This window comes from Chrysochloris asiatica, unplaced genomic scaffold (assembly GCF_000296735.1).
Source record: "Chrysochloris asiatica unplaced genomic scaffold, ChrAsi1.0 scaffold00094, whole genome shotgun sequence".
Classification (NCBI taxonomy): Eukaryota; Metazoa; Chordata; class Mammalia; order Afrosoricida; family Chrysochloridae; genus Chrysochloris; species Chrysochloris asiatica.
Window position 1 is genome coordinate 44,076 of NW_006408612.1, and position 9,642 is coordinate 53,717.

The window sequence follows — 9,642 nt, forward strand, 5'->3', positions numbered from 1 at the left end:
AGCATAGTGGTTATGAGTCGGGCTGCTAACCTCAAGGTTAGTAGTTCGAAACTATCAGCAGTTCTGCAGGAGAAAGATGAGACTTTCTACTCCCATAAATATTTACAGCTTCAGAAACCCTATGTAGGGTCCCTATCAGTCAGAACTGATTCCACAGCACATAATCACCACAACTACCACCACCTTAGGAGTCCTGGTGTGGCGCGATGGACTAATGCATCAGGCTGCAAAGTCGTTTGAACTGCAAGGTCGGTGGTTCAAGCTCACCAGCTGCTCCTTGAAAACCCTATACAGGGTCGCTATGGGTTGGAATCGACTCTACAGAACTTAACAGCAACAACCACCACCTTGAGATTAGCAGTCTAGTGCTTACCTTACAGTGCCACACCAGGAGTTAGCAGTCTATAAATCCCAAGTGAATTAATACAAAGAGATTTGTGTCTAGAATTGTAGAAGCACCATAGCCAAACTGCTGAAGGACAAAGAAAAAATCTTGAAAGCAACAAGGGAAAATCAAGTGATTATGAACAGAGGATCATCAATATAGTTAATGACCGACTTATCATCTGAAAAGTGGAGGCATGAGGACTGTGGAATGACATATTTAAAGTGCTGGAGGAAAAAGCAAACTTTCAAACAAAATTATCTATCTTCAAGACTGTTCTTCACAAATAAGGTGTAAAGGCATTTCCAAATAAACAAAAATTATTTGAAAGCCTCTTTAAATATACTTTTTACTATTTCCTTTGAATTTCATTAAAAGGTTTTATAAAGATATAATTGTAACATTGTGTTCTTTATGTGAACAATATTGAATTCAGGACCAAAAGCATTAAATTAATCCAAGTAGGGTACTTTATAATAGGTGCTATTTTACAATGGCATCACATTTATAAAACAGGAACTTCAGCAAGTAAAAGGAGCTACACACTGGTTGCAAAGTTATTTACTAAATCTCTCTTGTTCTATGATGTATCTAGCATATACAAAAATAAGCCATAATATAGGTTTTTGTGAATGTTTTTTGGGCACTTGAAAAGAACAGTATTCATTATTTTTGAGGAACAGAGTTGATTTGCTCCTCTGAGATGACATCTTAGAAAGTTCTATGGGACAATTCTCTTTCACACAGGCTTACTATGAGTAGAAATTGACTTGCCGACAGCCAACAACACATTTCTATATGTGAAATACAATGGGGCTTCAAAAGTTCATTGAAAAATGTAATGAAAAGATTATGGAAAATTTCCATATACTCACTCACATAAAGTCTATTAAAACATTCTCAAATTTCAAAATTCTCAAAATACAAATTGTACAGATAACATTTTCTGACCACAGTGCAGAAACATGAATGAATGAATAACTAAATAAATCAAGTTAGGAATGAAGAAACAAAACCATCTTTAACAGTTTCAGGTAAAAAGGAAATTTAGATGGAAGTTGAAGAGTATATAGAAAGCAATAATGATCAAGGAGCCCTGGTGTGGCTCTGTAGGATAAACACTGGTCTGAAAGTTAAGTTTGAACTGCACGATTGGCGATTCTAACTCACCAGCCAATCCTCAGAAACCCTATACAGGATCACTGAGTCAAAACTGCCTCAATGACACTTAACAACAACTATAATGATCAAAATCCTATATATCAGAATTAAAGATGTTAGTTAAATCAAGGATCAGAGATAAATTTATACTTCTAAAGACTTATATTAATAATCAACGAAAGAAAATGAACTAAGCATCCAACCCAATAAATGAATTTTTTAAAAAAAAGTAAGGCATTTAAAAAATATGTTACAATTATTAAAGCAGAAGATAAAGAAAACAGAAGAACTACAATATAAATAAGGAGTCTTGGTGATGTGACGGGTTATGCATTGGGCTGCTGCTAACCATAAAGTCAGCAGAGACTCCTAGAGAGAAAGAAGAGGCTTTCTGTTCCTGTAAAGATTCACAGCTGATGGCACTCAGGTCACTATGAGTCAGAATTGACTTGATGGCGTGGGTTAACATAAATCCATGAGATTTTGGGGGGATTCAAAATAATAATAGATTAATTGTTAACCAACCTAATCAAAGGAAAGGAGAAAATGTAAATAAATAAAAAATGTAGTTAAATAAGAAAAGAGAAGTCACCACAAGATACAGATTAAAATAATCATGAAAGGCTACTTAAAAAAATTCCTTGCAAATACACTTGAACACCTGAATAGAACTGGTAATTTTTGTAGAGAAATATAATTTAGTGATAGGAAAGATACCAGACAGGCAAGAATGTAGCGTTGTTCATGAGTTTCTCATGACTATGATGAAATGTCTGAGGTTGCACACTACCCTCTGGCATGGTCTGAGACCTTCAGAAAGTGCAGTGAAATGAGCTCTGTGGTAATCAAGATGTCTCTGATCACATAATACTGATGAATTTATTTTTCATCTTTATTAGTATTCAATAACCAATGATAGGCTCTACTATTTGCTGTCTATGCTGGCATTAAATACATTTATTGCCACATGTGTTCCTGTTGGAAGAGTACCGACATTTTGATAATGTAGCATAGCTCTTCTCTCCCAGCTTCCCTCCTCCCTGGAAAAGGACAACAGATAGATTTTGAAAAGGAATCTGTGAAATAAATACAAATTCACTCATCTGTATGTCTCCAGTATCCTCCCATATTTCTGTCTCTTCAAAAGGTTGCTAAGCAACCAGGTAGGAAAAATGGCCAAAGCCCTTGTAAAGAGAAGACATACTTACAATGTCAGAAAAATAAATGTGGGCTTGTTCACTTGGGTCCCCTTAACAAACTGCCATGACTGGTGGCATAATCCATTCAGTAGCAATGATTGCAATTGATCTCGAGGTTGGTGAAAACAATTGGTCATGATCTGGGTGAGTGAAGGCATGACCTGAACCACCCAAGTGTGAGAAGCGCTGCTGCTCTCATGTCTTTTGCCCTTGAAAGGGGATGGCTGTGCATTGGATCCTTCTCAGCCCAGTCTCTCTGTCCCAGGCTCTGTGTTAAATCTGTGTGATTCCATTCTACAGAGTCTTTATCAAGCCTCTTTAGAGCTCATTGTTATTAAGACCCAGTCTTCTCCAGGCACTCTTGCCACATCTCTCCTGATATTTAATATCTCCATTTGATTTTACATGGAGCCTGCCTGTCTATGCTTCTGCAGGCATTGGCATCCACGTTGTCTCTGGTAGCCCAAGCTGAGATTGCTTTAAGGAACTACACAGCCTTCCTACCTGGTGTGTGTGCCAGGGTCTGCTCATGGTGACAGGTGTTGATGTTCAGCTGCTAATTCCCCCCATTAGACACAATGTGGTAAGATCTGACAATACAATCTGTTCATCTGAGGTCTGCCCTGATTTTTTTCTGTCTAGAATATATTGTTAACTTTATTGAAATGATAAAATAAGGAATGTATGTACAATCTGCCCTTTCAGTGGATTTGCTTTACTGGGGGAAAGATATCCATAGCAGTCACTTTCTTTTTGTCTATTATAAATTTATTAACAGTGTGTTATAATTAGGTGCATGCCTTTGTCTTAGAGGACAAATGGTGCTTGTTGAACTGTGACATTGGTCTGATTGTGGTAAAATGACCCATTTGATTTTACCAGCTGTGACTTTGGAGGGAATTGAATGACAGAGCACACATAAAACTCGATAGATGAAAGCAAGCATTCTTAGTTTAGACTCCTTATTACTGATCATTCTGCATCCCAAACAAAATGCTCTTTGGATTTGTCTTGGTTGTCTGAGAAGTTTATGCTTAAATTGATGAGAAGATGGGATGACAGAAGAGCACCTGCGATATCTAATCAAGTCCATATTCCCCCTTTCATATGACATAAATTGCTCGGGCAGAATCCAAAGATGTTGTGGTGTCTCATTAACCAAGAGTGATTCCTGCTTTTCTGTAATGGTTTGCCACCAGAATACAGGTGTTGGTGAAAACCATTGCAAAATCTTAGCTAAAATGGAAAAGGACACATAGATTTGGGCAAATCCTCCACTGCTGGTCACCTGATTTATCTATGTTCTAGGGTCACCAAAAGGATCGTTGAAAAACTTGAGAAGGAAGCTGCCGAGAGGGAAAAGGACTTTTTCAAGTATGCTGGCGTCTTGTTGTTGTTAGGTGCTGTTGAGTCAGCACTGACTCATAGTGACCTTATACACAACAGAACGAAACACTGCTAGATCTTGCACCAATCTCATAATCGATGCTACATTTGAGCCCATTGCTGATTCCACTGTGCCAATCCATCTCGTTGGGGGAGTTTCCCTCTTTTTTTTTTTGCTGACTCTCTACTTTACCAAGCATGAAGGCCTTCTCCAGGGACTGGTCCCTCCTGACAACATGTCCAAAGTATGAGAGGTGAAGTCTGGCCATCTTGACTTCTAAGGAACATTCTGGCTGGACTTCTTCCAACAGAGATTGATTTGTTCTTCTGGCAGTCCACGGTACTTTTAATAGTCTCCTCCAACACCATAATTCAGATGCATCAATTCTTCTATGGTCTTCCTTATTCATTGTCAAATGCTAGCGTCTTGGATAAACTGAAAGTTAAATGTGAGCATGGCATCACCATTGATATCTCCCTGTGGAAATTTGGGACCAGCAAATACTATGTGACCATAACTGATGTGCTAGGACGTAGAGATTTTATAAAGAAGTAAGATTACAGAAACTTCACAGGCAGACTGTGCTGTCCTGATTGCTGGTGTTGGTGAATCTGAAGCTGGTATCGCCAAGAATAAGCAGACCTGGGAGCACGCTCTCTGGCTATGCACTGGGGTGGAACAGTTAACTGTTGGTCTTACAAAAATGGATGCCATTAGCCATCCTACAGCCAGAAGAGGTATGAGGAAATTGTTAAGGAAGTCAGCACTTACATTAACCTCAACCCCAACATGGTAACATTTGTGCTAACTTCTGGTTGGAATGATGACAACATGCTGGAACTAAGAGCTAACATGCTTTGGTTCAAGGGATAGAAAGTCACCTAGAAGACAGTGCCATTGGAATCACACTGCTTGAAGCTCTGGATTGCATCCTGCCACCAACTTGCTCAACTAATAAGCCACTGTGTCTGCTTCTCCAGGATGTCTACAAAATTGGTAGTACTGGCATTGTCCTGTGAGCAGAGTAGAGACTGGTGTTCTCAAACTGTGCATGGAAGCTGGCTACCTTTGCTATAGTTAGTGTCAAAATGCACCATGGAACTTTGAGGGACAATGTAGGTTTCAATGTCAAGAACCTGTTCATTGTGGCATTATGGCTGGTGGCAGCAACAAATGACTCACCAATGGAAGCATCTAGCTTCATTGTTCAGGCGATCATCCTGAACATTCCAGGTCAAATAGGTGCTGGCTGTGCACCTCTGTGGATTGTTACACATCATTTTGTCGAGAGTTTGAATTTGCTTGTGGCAATCCTGAAATTGAAACCTCTTATTATTTCATGTCTTCTTTAGAAAGAGCAGTATAATCTCCCTGGTCCTTCTCTGTTTTCTCATTCACTCCTTTCATGTACCAGTTATCAATGTTACGGCCTTTCAGCACAGAATCTCCCCTTCTTGGAACTGCTTTGTAATATTGGAGTAGTGGTGATTAGTGATTTTGTGCCTTCCAGTTGGTTCAGACTCAGCAAGTCTGTATAGTGTTTCCAAGGCTATACATCTTTATGGGAGCAGAAAGCTTCATCTTTCTCCCAAAGAGAAGCTAGTGAATTTGAAAAGCTGACCTGTGGTGAGCTGCCCAATGTGTAACCCAGGACACCACCACCAGAACTCCTTTAAATGAGCGTAGTAGAGGTAAGAAGTCCTGGTATGGCACTGTAGAATAAGCACTGGACTGTTAGCTGCAAGGATGGTGGTTCAAACCCACCAGTCGCTCTTTGGAAACCCTAGACTGGGTCACTATGAGTCAGAACCTATGCACTTAACAACAACAACAGAAGAGATATATAACATGACTTCCAAAAGGCTGTGGACTTATTAAGAGGCAAAACTTCAAACTATGTTCCAAACTCTTCCCACTATATAACAACCACCACAACAAAAACTCTGGTTAAGAAACTTTGTAAGTAAACCAGAATCAAGAGCCAATTACTTAAGAAAAATCTTAGGGGTCTCTCCATAGATTTTCAGATAGAATGAAGTCCATCTATACAATGTAAATGTGCTTGATTCAGTGGATGTCACTTGATATCAATCCTTATTGTCAGTTCTGAAATTAAATCTGTGACTGCTGATAACTTGTCAATATTTGAGAATAAGAGATCCCATTCGTTTCATGCAAGTCTTCAGCCATAAGATTGCCAGCATTCATCGAGAGAAATGAACCAAGTTCAAGTAGGATTAAGGAGGTACAGTGAAGATAAAAACCAAGCAGGCATTTTCCACTGGAGTTAGCACTTTTTTTTGCCAGATGGCAGATGTTAAATGTTGTCAGTAGAGGGAGCTGAAAGGCCATTGCAGGAGGAAAGGCCTCTCTTCCTGGTTTCAGTGAGATTTTTCATTCTTGCTCCAGTGTCCTATGGCTCCCAGTGGCATTTAAGAACCCAAGGACGCTCCTGGTGTGGTGCTGTGGGTTAATGCACTGGACTGCAAAGTCATTTGAACTGCAAGGTCAAAAGTTCAAGCTCACCAGCCACTCCTTGGAAATCCTATATAGGGTTGCTATGGGTTGGAACTGACTCAGAAGCTCTTAACAACAACAACAAGGATGCTCAACCCTACAGTGAGTTTGGCCAGCACCCACTTGGGTGGCTTCTCAGCGAGTCTCAAAGGCACTCCAGCAGTTAGTTTCCTGCTTGCTGTCTTTGGCTTGTCTCACTTTAAAGAATTTCTCCGTCTCTATGTGGGTCATAGTCACATCCTTTCCAGTGACTTCTGCCTTGATTTGGGGGAGAGGCTCTTCCAAATCCATTCCTTCCAAGGATCCAGTGTTTCAGCCCTGAATGTCATGTTCAATATCAGTGAATCCTGTGCCCTTGAGAGTTCTCCTTACTCCTCTTTAGTGAATCATCTGTTACAAATTAATAATTCTCTATCTTAAAATTTCCCTTTTTAAATGATTGGCATGGCTTCTGTCTTTTAACTGGGCCCAAAAGGATAGATTCTCAGAGGAAGAGAAGTGTTTTATACGGATGGTGAGTTTTGGAGAACTGGACGTGCATAACCCAGCTCTTTCCCATCTTTCTCTTGGGAGTCACTCTGCCCTGCTTGATTGCTCTTGGCCGGTAGATAGTTCAACAACCAGGACAGGCTCTGTGCCTGACTGAGGAGCCTGCTGTGGTCTAGCACAGGCTCAAAAACTGGCTAGATAAGTCTGTCTCTTTCCTTCAGTTTTAGAAAGCCTGTTTGCCCGCAGATAAAAAGTCATTTTCTCCAAGATCAGCTCTATCTGTAATAAAGATGTTATTTTGGACCCTTGTGTGTTATGTCGCTGAACCGGTTTCAGCAGAGATTCTAGACTAAGAAAGACTGGGAAGAGAGGACTGGTGATCTACTTCCAAAGATTAGAGACTGAAAACCCATGGATTACAATGGTCTGAGCCACATCTAATTATGGAATGGTATAGGACGGGGCAGTGTTTTGTTCCATTGTGCAGGGGGATTCTCAGTAAGCTGTGGGCTGCCTCCACAGCGGCTAATAAGAACAGCACTTGCTGACTACTTTATCTTGTTTGTCAATTAGTTCAGAACCCAGGCAGGGAAGAGTAATGATTTTTTTTATTGTCCCCTCAACTTCCACTCCCCAATGATTTGTATATAAAGCTACCATAACATCATGATTTTCATTCCACTAAATTAAAATGTGACTTTATCTTAAAGTATTAATCTAATTAAGGAGGGGTTCTGTAACTCCAATGTGCTTTCAAAGAGCGCAACCCCACAGAACACATAGAAGCACAGCCCAGAATTTGATAATGGGTAAATATTTAGAGGCCCACATGATTTATTTAACATATTTCTTTGAATTTTAAAAAATTCATTTAAGATTGTGTGAAACAAAGAACTGACTTGTAGCTTCTCCTCTAAGCATAAAGGACCATGTAGCAAAAGGGTCATTAGTCAGCCCTTCCTGTAGGACTACTTCCTTGGCACATTGGACATTAACAATTTAATTTGATGGTGTTACTGAATTCTTGTTGAAGGAAAATATTAAAGAATGGATGTCAGAATTGACCACATTGGCTCAGACAGCGAGCCCCACCGACTATGTCCTCCCTTTATCTCTCATCGACAAGGCACTTTCTATTGTCCTTGATGTTCTCCTGCACTTGGCATGCTTGGCTGGACTGTTATGTGTCATGTGTGTTTGCAAAAGCAAAGTACAGTAGAGGGAAAGGTATACTGATGTGCTTTAGAGAGAGTGAGAAAATTCAATCCATGCCTTTTGTGAACTTTAGACATGTTGGTATAGTGACCAAGGACTGATAAAGCTAAGAGACACCTTCCATCATGCATAGTAATACCTGGCATGGGACTGTAATATAATCCTGAGATTCAGAGATGACCTTTGAAATAGAGTCCTGCTGGGCTGAAAAGCCAGAATAAGTGACTGTCTTGTCACTTGCTGACTTGGCTGTAAATGGTTGTTGTTGTTAAGTGTTGTCGAGTCAGTTCTGATCTATAGCGACCCTGTATAGGGTTTCTGAGGAACAGCTGGTGAACTTGAACTACTGACCTTATGGTTCAAACTGACCTTGCAGTCCAGCACATTAACCTGAAGCATCACACCAAGAATGGGTTTATTATTAGCTAGCCGATTTGAAGTAGCAGCTTTACATTTTAATGATTATAGCTTAACCTTGCAAGCAGTGTTACTTAAGGGCAAATTAGGTTACTAAGAACCAGAATCAAAGGAATTCACAAGTTTGAAATTTAAGTACAAATCTTTATTTTTTTCCTTTACTGTTTTTGGTAATTTTTTCAGCTATTGTAGAATAAATTATCATAGTTTTTAATAGAAAAAAAAAATAGTGTGATCTAAAGCTGACATGCAACTCAGGTGCATTCTGTCTTTATAACCTTCCAGACCTGCTCCATCTAATGTTCTCCTTGCAAGCCTCTTCCTCTACTCCTTTTCACTGATTAGGATACATTTATTGTGGATTTAGCACCTACCATGGTTGTCTTCCAACCTGGACCTATCTTTCATGCTTAATGATGGTCCAATGTATTTAATGGTTCGCTGTAATGCTGATTTTCTGAATTAAAATAAATGTCTTATATTATTTCTTTCATTTTCCTTCAATAATTTCTCTCTAGAAGAATTTCTTACCAACTAGTATGTATCTTCTGCAAAAATCTGGGTCTCTGCCATGTACATTAAGATCATTCATTACCTGGAGATATCCATCACTGAGACCTGATAGCAGGTTTTTGAAAGGAACCCCATAGTAGGATTCAAAGAGTAGCACTGGTGGAGTTGAACATTCACGTGTTTTTTTTGTTTTTTTTTTAAATTGTGTGATAGTTTACATGGAGGAACATTAGCTTTACACTTATTCTATCATACATCATTTCATTGCCATAGTTACCATCCTGTCCATGCATCATCACCCAACCAAAGGTTATACCCCGTAGGCCTCCCCTCCCCCCACGGTCCTCAGCACACAGCTC